The sequence below is a fragment of the Pinus tabuliformis genome, chromosome 5_1, assembly GCF_031772625.1.
Source record: "Pinus tabuliformis cultivar Carrire ecotype Pingquan chromosome 5_1, CPIR1, whole genome shotgun sequence".
NCBI lineage: Eukaryota > Viridiplantae > Streptophyta > Pinopsida > Pinales > Pinaceae > Pinus > Pinus tabuliformis.
The window spans coordinates 764,354,292-764,369,039 of NC_142305.1; the positions used below are offsets into that span (position 1 = coordinate 764,354,292).

The following is a 14,748-nucleotide window of genomic DNA, read 5'->3' on the forward strand; positions in this document are numbered from 1 at the left end:
TTACTAACCCGAAGTCAGTTCCAATTGATCCCAGATCAATATCATCCTAGCATAGGGAGTACGGTAGTACACGATGCGTCCATCGGTAGTACTATGGTCCCTATCCTCATTTCCCTGTTCATTGGCCAGATGAGAGGTACTTCCCATGAGTCCCAGACTGCATGGGTAGGATGTCTCAACAAGAGAAGGATGAACCACTCATCCTGCCTACATGTTGCCATGGGGTACCCCAGGGGAAGGCTGAACCACTCACCCTGTACACAACAAATCGCTAGGGGAAGGTTGAACCACTCACCTATGATTGTGTCTCAGCATGAGAAGGATGAACCACTCATCCTGCATACATAGCAGACCACTAGGGGAAGGCTAAACCACTCACCCTATGGTTGCTCATTGCTCCAAGAAGTACCCCAAGCCCCCCGGAGCTCCCAGAGCTCGATATATCATACAGGACCCTCAGGAGAGAGTCTCTCCACGACTCCTAGTCGTTCTCAGAAAGTCAAGAATTTTACCTGTCCCAGGGGCTTCATCTAAATATCGGTGACCTGCACATCAGTCCCAAAGTGATGGAGCCCTATTGCTCGTTGCTGTACCATATCCCAGATGAAGTGGTACCTGATGTCTATATGCTTAAAGCGGTGATAGAACACGAGATTCCTTAACAATCGAATCCCCCTCTAGTTGTCACAGAAGATCATGATGGTATCCAACATGTGTCCAAACAGCTCACAAAAGAGCTTCCACAACCAGACAGCTTCACAAGAGGCCATACTCTCAGCTATGTATTCGGCCTTAGCGGTGCTCAAAGCAACCATCTTTTGCTTCCTTCTCATCCAGGATATCGAAGCAGAACCCAAAGAGAACCAGCACCCAGAAGTGCTCTTGCGATCCTCCACACTACTTGCCCAATCAACATCAGAATAACAATGCAGCCTCACAGCTCTAGCAATGTATCTCAGTCCATGAGTGATTGTGCCCTGAAGATATCTCAGAAGATTCTTGGCACCAATCCAATGAGAGAGATGAGACTCAACCATATGTTGGCTCAACATGCTAACTGCAAAACAAATATCCGAATGGGAGTTCACCAAGAACATCAATGCTACTATGAGTAGATGAAACTTAGAGGCATTTCCCAAATCAGGTCCGGCAACACTACCACATAACTTCTTAAAGTTAAGCTCCATCGGGGTAGTCACAGGCTTGCAGTCCACCATTCCAAATTAGAAATCCAACTCCCTCTTACTTTTGCAAATGAGAGGGTCTGTACTTGTCAGAAAGAGGTCGTCCTCATAAGGTACTAGTATGAGAGGTCTATCATCCACAACCTTAAAGCAATGGTTTGGATCGACTTCACTCCTAGTGAATCTCAACTTCATCAGCTAGCTATCAATCCTCTCATACCAAGCTCAGGGTGTTTGCTTTAAATCATAGAGAGCTTTCTTTAACCTGCATACATGAGATTCCCGATCATGAATCTCAAACACCTCGGGTTGTTCCAGATTTGTGGTCTTACTATTACATGAGGGGAATGGTCCCCTTGTAAGTTTTCCTTCGGTACATCTCGGACATGTACCTTCATGCTCTTCTTTGAATTCAGGCATCCCTGTCACCATCTATCTCACATCAGGAAGGGCCTTACATTGAAGATGGGCAGACCTCCGGTGTCATTGAAGACATGAAATGGTCCCCATTGGACTTCCTCCAACTTGATACAAAGTGTCAACCTGAAACCCAAGAGTAAAAGCATCTTCAAAATTCCTTTTCCAAACACGTACCTTTCCATCGATGAATGCCACCTTGAAACCTTTGACTTCCATTGTCGAAATGGACACTAGGTTTGTTATGTAAAAAATTAGTTAATTTTAGATTATTATTTAATTCTAGGTTTAATTAGATGAAAGGGCACGATCATAAGATCATGCCCTTTCCTAAAGGGTGCCCATGGCGGTATATAAGCCAGGCAACCCATTGTAAACATTCATCATCTGTAATTCATCATATTAATAAAATATTTATATATATCAATTCTGCATATATCTTAAATTTTCTGTTTCATTGGTATCAGAGCGGTTCGGTTCTCAGGCAGTTCGCTCAGTCCAGCTGCATCTTGCTGAATAGACGTGCGTTCCCAGCGGCAGTGGAAAATATATACATATAATTTGTCAATTTAGTATTTAATTGTGTGTGCTTCATCTGGTAGGACAGCCAGTTTGGCATCTGCAACAACCGTCACCGGTCCGTAGCCATCCGCTGTCTCCACCACCACTGTAATTTGTTTTGACGCCCGTAGTTGCTCCTGTCACTACTGTAATACCCCGTCATCGCTCTTCCATTCCACACCTGCCATTTCCTTGCTAACCCGCCGCCGCTGTTTATTTCTTCCGTCTGCGTGAGTATACAAAACAACAAAACGTCCGCAGGTTAAACAACTGCCGCCGTGGAAAACTCTGCAACCGCTGGTAAACAAGAATCTCGTGGCCACAATCAGACAGGAAGGGCCACGGTATTTCTGTGCAGATACGGGGCATCGGACGTGACGTTAGGGTGTACGTGACTCTCCGTGTCAGCCATCGGGTTTTGGACAGTCAACCGGTTCCAGCAAGAAACGTGACGGTCGACAAAGAGTTGGAATAAATATAACGTGACGTATATTATATATAATATATATATATATATATATATATATATATATATATAACGTTTGTTTATATATAATATCAAAAATATATATATAATATATAATATAATTATATATATATGTTATATATAATACGTAATTTAATTTAGTTATAAAGTTTTTTATATATATAAAAAGTTGATTTAATAAATTAAAATTATTTTAATTAATTAAAAAGTTATATATATATATATAATTTAATTAATTAAAAGTATATATATATATATATATATATATATATATATGTTAATTTAATTAATTAAATTTATTTTAATTAATTAAAATTTATATGTATAAAATTTATTTTAGCTAAAAAAAAAAAAAGGAGGGAGGAAAAATATTTTAGCTGGCAAATAAATACACGCCCCCGCAAACCCGCTCAATGTCGACAATGACAATGGCGGATTTCCAAAAAAGATTGTTGGATGTAGAGCATAAGATAAATAACAACCACGACGAGGTCAGTAAAAGATTAAATGAAGTCGAGAGCAAGCTGGGGGAGCAAGCGGACAAAATCAAAAATCTTGAAGATACGACAAATCGAATAGAGATAAAAATGGAAAGTCAACATGTCCAAACAGGAGTAAACTTCAAAGAGGTCTTAACAATGCTAAAAGTTCTGTGTAAAAGGTCGAATTGTACGCCCGAACAACTACTAAAAGAAGGTGAAGAGAATCAAGAACACCTTTCGTCAGATTCAACTAAGTCCACAGACTCTCATGACAAAGTTGAATCCCCAAAAAAATCAGTGACACCCCACCAAGAAGCGAGTAACACAGCCTTTACAAACAAGCAACTCTGGGATAACTTTACCAATCAACACCCTTTTTTCGCTCAACCAGTAGCAACATACCAGCGACGGGCAAAAGTCGAGATGCCTAAATTCGATGGAAACGAAAAAAACAATGTTGCATGGATAAATAAAGCAGAAGAATACTTTGAGATATATGACATCACTGACGATGACGAAAAGCTCAGACATGCATCCATGAAAATGGAGGGAGAAGCATATAACTGGTATATGTGGTGGAAAAAGACAACACATGTCATTAGCTGGAGGAAATTTAAAGATGCATTCTTCAAAAGATTCCAAGGTGTAAAGGAAGAAGAGTTCTTTTCAAAACTCATCAAACTACGACAAAAAGGAAGTGTCGATGAATACACTCAAGAATGGGAGACCTTAGTAACACGAGTACCTGGGTTATCAGAATCTCGTCTAATTCAGTCATACATCTCGGGACTCAAAACCCATTTACAAGCAGAACTTGAGATGCATGATATTACATCTATAGAAGAAGCAAGACGAAAAGCAAAAACAGCCGAAAAGAAATCCGAACCAATATTTTGGTCAACAGCGGAAAAAGCTTATGCAAGACGAAGGATACCCCAGTATGTGGACTCAAATAATACAAGATATGTTCCACCACATCGTCGTGAAGATGAAAAATCTAATGTGGAAATGCAAAGGATAAAAGAGGGTAAATGTAAACGCTGTGGTGAGAAGTGGGACCCCAAACATAGATGTGCTAAAGGAAAAGAACCAAAGAACCTATATAATTGTGAAGCAACCAATGATTCAAACAGTGAAGATTATGACGTAGAAGACACAGAAGATGCCCCAGAATTCTCACCAGAACTAGATGATGGAAGTATTCCACAAGTATCATTATCAGCTATGACAGGTATATCACAACCTCAGACTTTAAAGTTAAAAGGACACATAAAGAAGAACAACGTAGTGGTTCTCGTCGACTCTGGAAGCACACACAATTTTCTAGATGCAACCGTGGCAAAGAGACTCAATATATTTTCATTTCCCTTACCAAACATGAAAGTGATGATAGCTAACGGTAAGAAGATTGAAAAGGTGGGAAAATGCCATAAGGTTAAATTGCAGATTCAAGACTTCAGTTTAGAGTCTCCGTTTTTCACAGTACCGTTAGGAGGAGTATATGTAGTCTTAGGTATCCAATGGCTACGAACTTTAGGTACTTATGCCGCCAACCATCAAGTACAATTTATAAAATTCAAATGGGGAGGTCAAAAGTACAAGCTACACGGATTCCAACCACCAGAAAATCAAGTTACATCATCATCCCAGATGATGAAGCTGAGTCGAAAAGGAGCACCTACTTATGTAGTACAATGTCACCAATTAGAAATGATAGCTGCAAATATGACCAGAGAAGAATCACCAGAGATTCAAGACCTACCTATGAAGATGTCGCCTAGTAGGGAAATTGAGCGTAGAACAGAAGTTAAAGCAGGGTCAGACCTTGTCAACATCAAGCCATACCGATATCCACATCTCCAAAAAACGGAAATTGAGAGATTAATCCAAAACCTTTTACAGTGTGTGACATTTATTATCTTGGAATATCTGCTCAAGTGGAAGGACTTTCCAAAGAAGACGTTTCTTGGGAGAATGAAGCATTTTGTCAACAACATCCGTCGTTGCGCATGCTTTGAGGACAAAGCATTCTTTCGAGAGGAAGGCAATGTTATGTAAAAAATTAGTTAATTTTAGGTTATTATTTAATTCTAGGTTTAATTAGATGAAAGGGCACGATCATAAGATCATGCCCTTTCCTAAAGGGTGCCCATGGCGGTATATAAGCCAGGCAACCCATTGTAAACATTCATCATCTGTAATTCATCATATTAATAAAATATTTATATATATCAATTCTGCATATATCTTAAATTTTCTGTTTCAAGGTTCTTCTTGAGATCAGGTACACAAAGAAATTCTTGTAAATAAATCGAGTTACTCTGATTCAATTGAAGAGTAACATTCCCTACACCCTTTACGAGATAGGTGGCATCATCTCCAAAGATAATCTCCAAGTTTGTCTCCTTCTCTATCATATTAGAGAGCGCTTCCTTGTATCCGGTGAAGTGCCTTGAGGCACCACTATCAATAAGCCAATTTCCCAAAGAGTCCAGAGGAGAGGTAGTGGAGAGGGCCGACATAAGATAATACTCCTTTTGCTTATCAAAAACAACATTTGATTTCATACCTGGAGTTCCTTGCTTTCTTGGAGGGTCGACCATTTCCTTGATGTCCTGCATTCCTTTTTCCTTTGCCATTGTACCTATCATTCCTTCGATCATTGAAGATGCCCCTGGAATGATCATCATCATGTGATGTGTCCCTTCTCTTTGGACACTCCCTCGCATAATGGCCAAATTTATTACAAGCAAGGCACCTGCCCTTCCTTCCACCCTTAGATCTGGACTTTCCATTGAAGTGACCTTTAGGTAGACCACCAGACGCTTGTCAATGGAATCTCTGATAATCTTCTTCGCTTCGACTTCACCCTTGGTGTACTTGATCTTTGGAGCAGCCAGTGCATTTGATGGAGGCTCAGGGATTTTACCCTTCACGTAATCCAGCACTTCTTGCTCTTTCAATTCAGCTGGGAAGTGGGATGAGGAACCCATTGAGCCTTTTTTCCTTTCCAACTGTCTTCGGTGATTGCTCTTTCACTCTTGCTTGGGCTTTGTCTTCACCTTAGCTCTGATACCATGTTAATTTTAGGTATGTTCTATGCTTAGAGCAATTTACTTCAATTTTTCATATTAGCTGAATGACAATATTCAGATTAGCAATCACATCAGCATGATAGTAAAGTGCAGATAAAACATAAACATAAATCGCAAAAAAAAACCAAGACAAGAGGACACAAGATGTGGCACCAACCAGGGACAAACCCCAATGTGGGGAACCCTTGATCCAATCTTCTTTAGTCTTCAATAGTTCAACAGAGAGATAGAGATAGAGTATAATGATTTGAAGTCAACACTTGACTTGCCAAATAGAAGATCAGACATCAGAGATATTCACTATGAAGATGATACACTGATATAGCAAATCTGATACCAAGGACTGAAGATATGCAACAGATGATAGGTCTAGAATAGCTCAACCAATTACCCAGAATACTGAAGCTTTCCTTCTATAAAACTCTTCCTCCTTTGCTGCTTCACTGATCATGTCAAGGCTGCTAATCTGGCACCTTTTGTATGCAGCAAGGACTGATGCATTTCATGGCAGACCTGGTCACTAGATAGGGCACAAACGTTGTGTGCTACAACACTCTAAACAAACCCCACAGTCCACCTATTGACTGTGGCTTGCCTTCACACATTTGCTCCAACTGTCTGCTGCCTGAGGGGTTGCTATCCTTCTTAACACAACACTTTAAATGCTTCCAACTGCTGGCTATGGCCTGCGGCCTAGCCCAGCAGTGGGCTGAGACTTAGGTCCCTTTGATTAGTGCCTCAATCAGCCCTTAAGCTACAGTCTCTTGCTCCTCCTTTCAGCGACTTCTTCTGCCCTTCAAGTCAAGCTCAAGAACAATACTAACATGCCCAAACAACCTTGATTGAACACGTTGTCACCTACAACAAATCAACACAGATCCTTCATATTGTAATACTAGGTTCAACCTTCTGATTAGGGCCTCAGAAACTGCGGTTAGGAGGGCTGTGTATAAGGCCTTTTTGTGACAGCAATAAGGAGCCTTTCTGACCTGCGTATGTGTCTTCTTGACAGCAGATTAGGGCAGTTGTTGCTGCGGAACTTGACCTGTGTTGAGGGCACAAGGGACTGCGTATAAGGGCCTCTTTAAACAACGTATAAGGGCAGTTGATTAGGCCTCTAGTTGCTGCAGAATAAGGCCTGTGTTTAGAACATAAGGGCACCTCCAAGACAACGGCTATACATCCTTTGTGACTGCGGCTAGGGCATGCTTCATTGACTGTGTTTTAGACTTCTTTTTGACAGCATCTAGGGCTTCCTTTGACAGCGATGAAGTTCCCTTAGATAGCGTATAGAAACCCTCTCCTTGCTGCTAGAAGAGCCTCCTCTTGACTGCATATAAAACCCTCCTTGACTTCGTAGAGGTGTCTCCTCCTAGGACTGCGTAGAGCCTTCTTTGACTGCGTCTAGGGCTAGGGCTAGATCTTCTCTAGGGCAGCGTATTCTCCTATAGATCTCTCCTACCACCAAAACCCAAACAAGTGGAGAGAGATCACAAGAGATGTGTGTAAAATGACTTGAAGACCTCTTCTATTTATAATAAAACGTTGAGGACAAGTGGGGGTAATTTGGTTGCTGGCCGACCTTGACGAATTGTCACATAACACAAATAAATTCATATCTCCATGAATACATGTCGGAATTGGATGATCTTTAGATCAATCCTACACCTCTCGACGAGAGGAATCCAAGAAAAATACCAACTGCCATAAATAAGAAGACCCACATGGAGTTTGGCCCTAGTTGCCAATTTTAACACCATGATTCTTAATTTTCCTTCCATAGAATCTGGCAATCGATATTTTCTGTTCCATATGAGCTTCCACAGTTCAGAACCCCCCTGTAGCCATCTTGACCATAATTTAGCACCCATGACTTGATTGAGGATATAGGGATCCCTGAGACCCAAACCTCATACTAGTTTAGGTTTGATGACATTGGACCAAGAAACTAGGGCCCATTTCTTAGCCTCTTGAACTCTTCTCCACAAAAACTTTTTAAAGATATCTACCATGGCAGAGCACGAGGATTTGGGAGCAGCCAAACCCAAAAGATGGTAAATCAGAATTGATTGAAGAACAACTTTTAGAAGAACCACCCTGCCTGCTAAATTGAGAGCCCTAAAGGACCATCCATGAAGCCTCGATTGGATTTAAGAAGATCATTCGAGCAAGAAGTTCTTAAAGAATTAACCACCAGAGGAATGCCCAAATATTTGAACGGCAGAGAGCCGATTCCAAATCCCAAAGAGTGGGCCAAGAATGTTTGAGTAGGGACATGGGTATTAAAGAAGAAAATATTTGATTTATTGTTATTGATCATAGTTCCTGAGGCTTGCATAAAATCATTGAGAATACCTTTGAGCTTTATGAGTTCTCGGATGGAAGCTTGACAGAAGAACATAATGTCATCCACAAATTGTTGATGGGTGATCGGAAGGTCATTACCCCAGAGGCGAAGGCCTTTGATGTGGCCCGATTGAACAACTGATTTAATATATCGGCCCAAACCTTCCGCTGCCAGGATAAAGAGAAGGGGGACAAGGGGTCTCCCTATCAAATGCCCCTTGAAGGGTTAAAAGTTCTAGAGGGGGAGCCATTGATCAAAATCGAGAAAACCAGGGAATAGATGAGGAAAGAAACCCAATTGATCCATCGAGGGTCAAAACCAAAAGCCTTTAGGATATTAAGAAGATAGGCCAACTAAGGAAATCATAGGCTTTAGAGAGGTCAAGCTTGATCAACATTTTGAGGGCTTTAATATGTTTAAGAGAATGGACAACTTCCTGAGTTGTTATGATTCCATCCAAAATTTGACGCCCTTGGACAAAACTAGTTTGCTCAGGGGATATAAGGAAAGGCAGAAGAGGCTTTAGTCTTTTGACCATAATAGTGGAGATGATTTTATAAATGACATTACACAGCGCAATAGATCTGAAGCCTTGAGGGTCCTCAAAGCGGGCATATTTAGGAATTAATGAAATAAAAGTAGAGTTGAGGGTAGGGTGTACCTTTTGGTATCTGCGTGACTCCTTCACCACATCTAGGATATCTTGTCCAATGAATTACCAAGCTGCCTGAAAGAATTCTACCGTAAACCCATCTAGACCCGACCCTTTATTTTTGGCCATCCCTTTGACAACATCCTCTACTTCCTCTAAAGTGATTGCTCACATCAGGGCCAAGTTCCTGTCCCTACTAACCAACTGGGGATATGACTGGTTATTCTTTGAGTGGCCTCCGAACGATTTGGAATTGGGTTCGAGAGGAGGGAATGAAAGTGATCCACCAAAAGGTTTTCCATCTCTTCATGGTGAATAAGATGGTTTCTTGATGCATCTTTTAAAGAAAAGATCCGATTATGTTGACGGTGTTGAATCATGTCTTTGTGAAAGAAGCGGGTATTCCTCTCCCCTTCCCTAAGCCACTGGATCCTTGACTTTTGTTTCCAGAGGATTTCCTCTTGCTTCCTCCTTTCCTCAATCTGGTTTAGGATTTTTCCTTCTTCCACTGCTAGGGCCCTTGAACGACCTTCGTTGATCATTCGTTGTTGAATATTTTGCATTCGTTCTTGGAGATGTTGCTTGTCCTTCATGATATTGCCAAACTCCGATTGATTCCACCGTTTGATCTGAAGCTTGATATCTTTTAGTTTAAGCTGAAAAGTATGCATATAGTTCCTACCTTGCACCGAGCTAGATTTCCACCAACTTTCCATTTTGCTAAGAAAGGAGGGGTCTCAGAGCTATAAGGATTCGAATTTGAAAGGCCTATTTCTAGGGACCAATTTTAGATCCATTTCCAGTCTGATCAACAATGATCTTATCCTAAGCACGAAAGAATAGAGGCTTCAAAGAAGATATCCCTGCTTATAAGATTTTCCGATGCCAGAAATTGGTCTAGGCGTGAGGCAAATTGGTGAGATCCCCCCCGATGATTATTCCATGTGTACATTCGATTAATGGTTTGAATGTCTACCAATTTCAAATCTGTGATCAGATCTCTAAATGCCACATCTCGAGATCCATTCCCTTGATCCCCCCTTTTTCTCCTCAATCGAGGAGATTAGGTTAAAATCTCCGCCAATTATCCAAAGCTCTTCCGAGCATAGATTTCTAAGCTTTCCTATGTTTTGGAAGAAAGCAACTTTCTCTCCTAGAATGTGAGGGCCGTAGACAGCCGATAATAGGGCCCAATTTTGGGTATCGATATGTTTGAATCTCCTCAAGAGGATATGAGGCATACTGACCTAGTTTTCAAAAAGGATCTCAGTTGGATTCCAAAGAATGGCTAGCCCACCCGCACTACCTTTTGCGTCTAGGGCCATCACCTCATACAAAGGTCTCATACCTCTTACAATTTCTTTCAGTCTTTCCTCAGAAACTTTGGTTTCTTGAAGCATCACAATACTTAGTCTTTCCTGTTTTAATCTTTCCTTCAAATATCTTTGTTTGCCTTGACTATTGAGGCCTCTTACATTCCAGGAGATTATAATCATTGAGAAGATTTATTAATTTGATGGAATACCGCCGAAAGAGATACCACCCTTCCCGAGTTAACCAACAGATCTCCAACCATCTGTATTGATTCCTGTAAGTTCTTGCGGCCTCGTTTCTTCCCTCCTTTTCCATGTCCCCCCTGATCCATGCTATTACCCGGTTGATGACCAGGCAGATCTGGTTGATCCTGGGGGATCTAGCTTAGCTTGGCTTGATATTGCTGAAATATGTCTTGATACAACTTCTTCTGATCTTCTGGTATGAATCTCTCATCCAAGTTCCGCCATTCATTCAAAAGCCTCTTCAACACTTATTCCTCTGTGCTTAGTTCTTCCTTTGATCCATCAATCTCCATATTCGTCTAGCCCTTAGATGGTTCATTATCCTCCTTATCTGATGGTTCACCCCGAGCTTTCCGTTTTGTCTTTGTCGTGTTCTTTGGCGGAACCCTGGTATTTACATTGCCTTGCTGATAGCCCCCTCCTTTGAGCTTTCACCTTCATCCTGCAGAGCCTCAAACCTATTTTGATTCTCCTGAAAGCGCCGCTGTGGTGGCTGGGTATTCGTTTGAGGGAGTTTTGCTAGCCGTTTTTTGTAGGATACCTCTTGAAAACCCTCATGGTCTTCTTGCGACCTGGATGATTCTTTGGGGGAATCCTTTTCCTAGATGCCCATTGTAAAAATTTCTCATTTCCCACCCCGGTTTTCAATTTCACCTTATTTCTCCAAAATAGTTAAATGCCCTTTCCCATATCCATACATTCAACAACTGAAAAATAAATTTTGCTGAAAACACAAATTCTGGAAAAATTACAGAATGCTGGAAAATGCAGAAATATAAAAATCAGCACATACAAACAGCCATTCAACACATTTAAACACAATGATTTTTGGTCAAGGTGACCCTGGAAAAACCCCCTACAACTCTTGGGGAAAACCAGTTCGAAAGCTCCTTATTTCTGGAAAATGCTTTTTACAGTGAGAGAAAATATTCAACAAAAATCAGCAAGCAAACTTTTACAACTTATCTCATTTTCCGTTCCTCACAGCCAACTGGAAAAACTTGCAAACAGCAAAACAGAACAACAATAAATGCTGTACGGCCTCCTCGATTTCTGTGCCAATTTTCAGCCTTAAATTCTGTTGTACGGTCTGCCTAGAAAATCGTGCAAGCTGCCAGAAATTCTGTTGTACGATTTCCTCGATTTCTATGCCGAAAACTGCTATACGGCCTCCTTGAAAATCGTGCCCAAAATTCTGCCTTTCACTATATGCTAACTCAGCTGTACGGACTTGCTGGAATGCTACCTTGGAATGTGTGCCAAGCTGCTGCCTCCTTCTCCTCCCTGTCCAGAAATCTCCCTTGCTCTCTTGCTCTCCTTCTCCCAATCTGCTCATGAAAGAATGAATGACCTTTTCCTCCTTTAATCTAACCCTAAGTGACTTTTGGGTGATCCCTAAATCCAATGGCTGAAATAGATTGAGATCTAGGGCTGAGATTAAATGCTCATTTAAATCTCACTTTCTATTTTTTAATTCATCCCACTAATAAAGACCCACTTAGTCATTTATTTCCAAAGTCATTTTTCCTTTCTAATTTTACATTGACTTTATTAAAGTCACTTTAAAATTAGATTTTAGTAACTTTATCACTTAAAGTCACTTTTAAATTAGATTTGACTTTATAAAAATTATAAAGTCACTTTAGGAGAAAAATTAAATTCTTTTGGACACTTTTCCCTAGGCCAAAGATCAAAGCCTTAGGGAACCACCTGTCCTCCGGTACCAAATTTCAACACTCCCTCTTACCGAAGAAGGTGTTCCTCACCACACCCATCTTGTCTCTGAAGTAGTCATGCTTGCCCCGTGGTAAGGCTTTGGTAAGAATATCTGCAACCTGCTCATCAATGGGAATATACTCAAGCTTCACAGCGCCCTTCTGAACACAGTCTCTGATGAAATGATATTTGATCCCGATATGCTTTGACCTGTCATGAAATACTGGATTCTCCGTGAGTTTAATGCAACTCTGATTATCACAGTAAATCACTGAAGGTCTCAACGGCTGACCAAATAAGCCAAACAACATCTTGCGAAGCCAAATGGCCTCACAACTAGCTAGACTGGCTGCCATATACTCTGCTTCCGCTGAACTCAATGCTACTGACTGCTACTTCGGCTAAACCATGACACTACTGCTGAACCCAACCCAAAACAGCACCCTGAAGTGCTCTTCCTATCAGAAGCACAACCTGCCCAATCAGAATCAGTATAACCTACCAATCTCACTCCATCCCCCTGCCTGTAGTCCAGACCATAATCCACTGTCCCCTGCAAGTACCGCAAAATGTGTTTTGCAGCCACCCAGTGAACCTTCCTAGGCTCACACATAAACTGACTCATCGTGTTGACTGCAAAACAAATATCTGGTCTAGTGTTGACCAAATACATCAAGGAACCAATCAGCTGCCTGTACAATGTGGGATCCACCAACTCGGAATCCGAAGCATGAAGCTTCTTCCAGTTGGTGATCATCGGTGTCGACATGGGTTTACAATCCTCCATGTGGAATCTGCCAAGGATGTCCACAATATACTTCCCCTGCCCCAGGAAGAAATGCCCCTCCTCCTGCCACACCTCCAAACCCAAAAAGTAATGCATCAAGCCAATGTCCTTCATCTCAAACTCTGCCGCAAGATCTCTCTTGCAGTGCTCTATGAGTCTCTCTGCACTTGTAATGACCAAGTCATCCACATACAACACCAGAATGAGAGGCTCCTCACCTATCACAATATAGTAAAGGTTCGGATCTGCCTCACTCTTTGTGAAACCCATCCCCTGCAAGTATGTATCTATCCTAGAGTACCAAGCTCTGGGAGCTTGCTTCAGGCCATAAAGGGCCTTCTTTAGTCTGCACACATGGGACTCCTTCCCATGCACCTCAAAGCCCTGTGGCTGCTCAATGTACACCTCCTCCTGTATGAAGCCATTGAGAAATGCAGTCTTCACATCCATTTGGTGGATCTTCCAACCCATCTCTGCTGCTATCGATATAATGGAGCGGATCGAAGTATATCGAGCCACGGGAGCGAAGGTCTCCTCATAATCAACTCCCTCTACCTGGGAGAACCCTCTAGCCACAAACCTCGCTTTGAATTTCTCAATGCTGCCATCTGCAGCATGCTTTACCTTGTAAAGCCATCTGGAAGTAACCATGGATTTGCCCTCAGGCCTCGGCACCACCTCCCAAACATCATTCTTCATGATAGAAGAATACTCCTCCTGCATGGCCTCTCTCCGGCCCTGCTGGCTAGCTGCCTCCTCATAGCTAGAAGGCTCAGAGTCAAGGATGCTGGTAGCCATTGCCATATAGCTACAAAACCTCTCAGGTGGTCTACTCTCTCTGACCGGCCTCTTAGGCTCAGCAACAGGTGTGGCATCTCTCAAGGTGTCCTGAAGCCACTTGGGCTTGCTCTTCCCTGAGCGCACTTCTCCCATAGGAGAATGAAACTCCTCCTCCTCATCATCATCAGGAGCCTGAACTCCTAACTGTCTGTCTGCTGTCCGCCTGCCTGCACCTGAACCTGTAGAAGCTGAGGTACCGTGTGAACTGTCCATCAGTGGACTCCCTAGTGAACTACTCTGTGAACTGCTCTGCATGCTGCCCGGAGCACCACCCCTCTGGCTCGGCGAGCCACTGCTCACTGACGGACCTGACATCCTCATAGATGTACCTCCGGATCCTCCTGATCCCTGCCCACTGGATCCCTGCAACTGACTCAACTGCTGCTGAGGGTCTGGCTGATCCAGATACTCTAACTCCCGTGACCTCCTAAAGGCCCTGTCCTCCTCGAACTTCACATCCCGCCTGACAACAACTTTCCTCTGTGCAGGAATGTAAATCCGAAAGGCCTTTGAGGTTTCACTGTAGCCCACAAAGATACCCTTCTCTGCGGTGGGCTCTAGTTTGGTCCTCTTCTCCTTGGGTATGTAGGAGTATGTAATGCATCCAAAGATACGAAGATG

The 14,748-nt window shown here is 42.2% G+C and overlaps 1 protein-coding gene across 2 annotated transcripts in view; it reads left to right on the top strand.

Moving 5' to 3' along the window:
* LOC149167158 (uncharacterized) overlaps positions 1-14,748 on the top strand; it is a 143,544-nt gene that overhangs the window by 114,844 nt on the left and 13,952 nt on the right. The gene's annotated exons all lie outside the window — the stretch shown is intronic.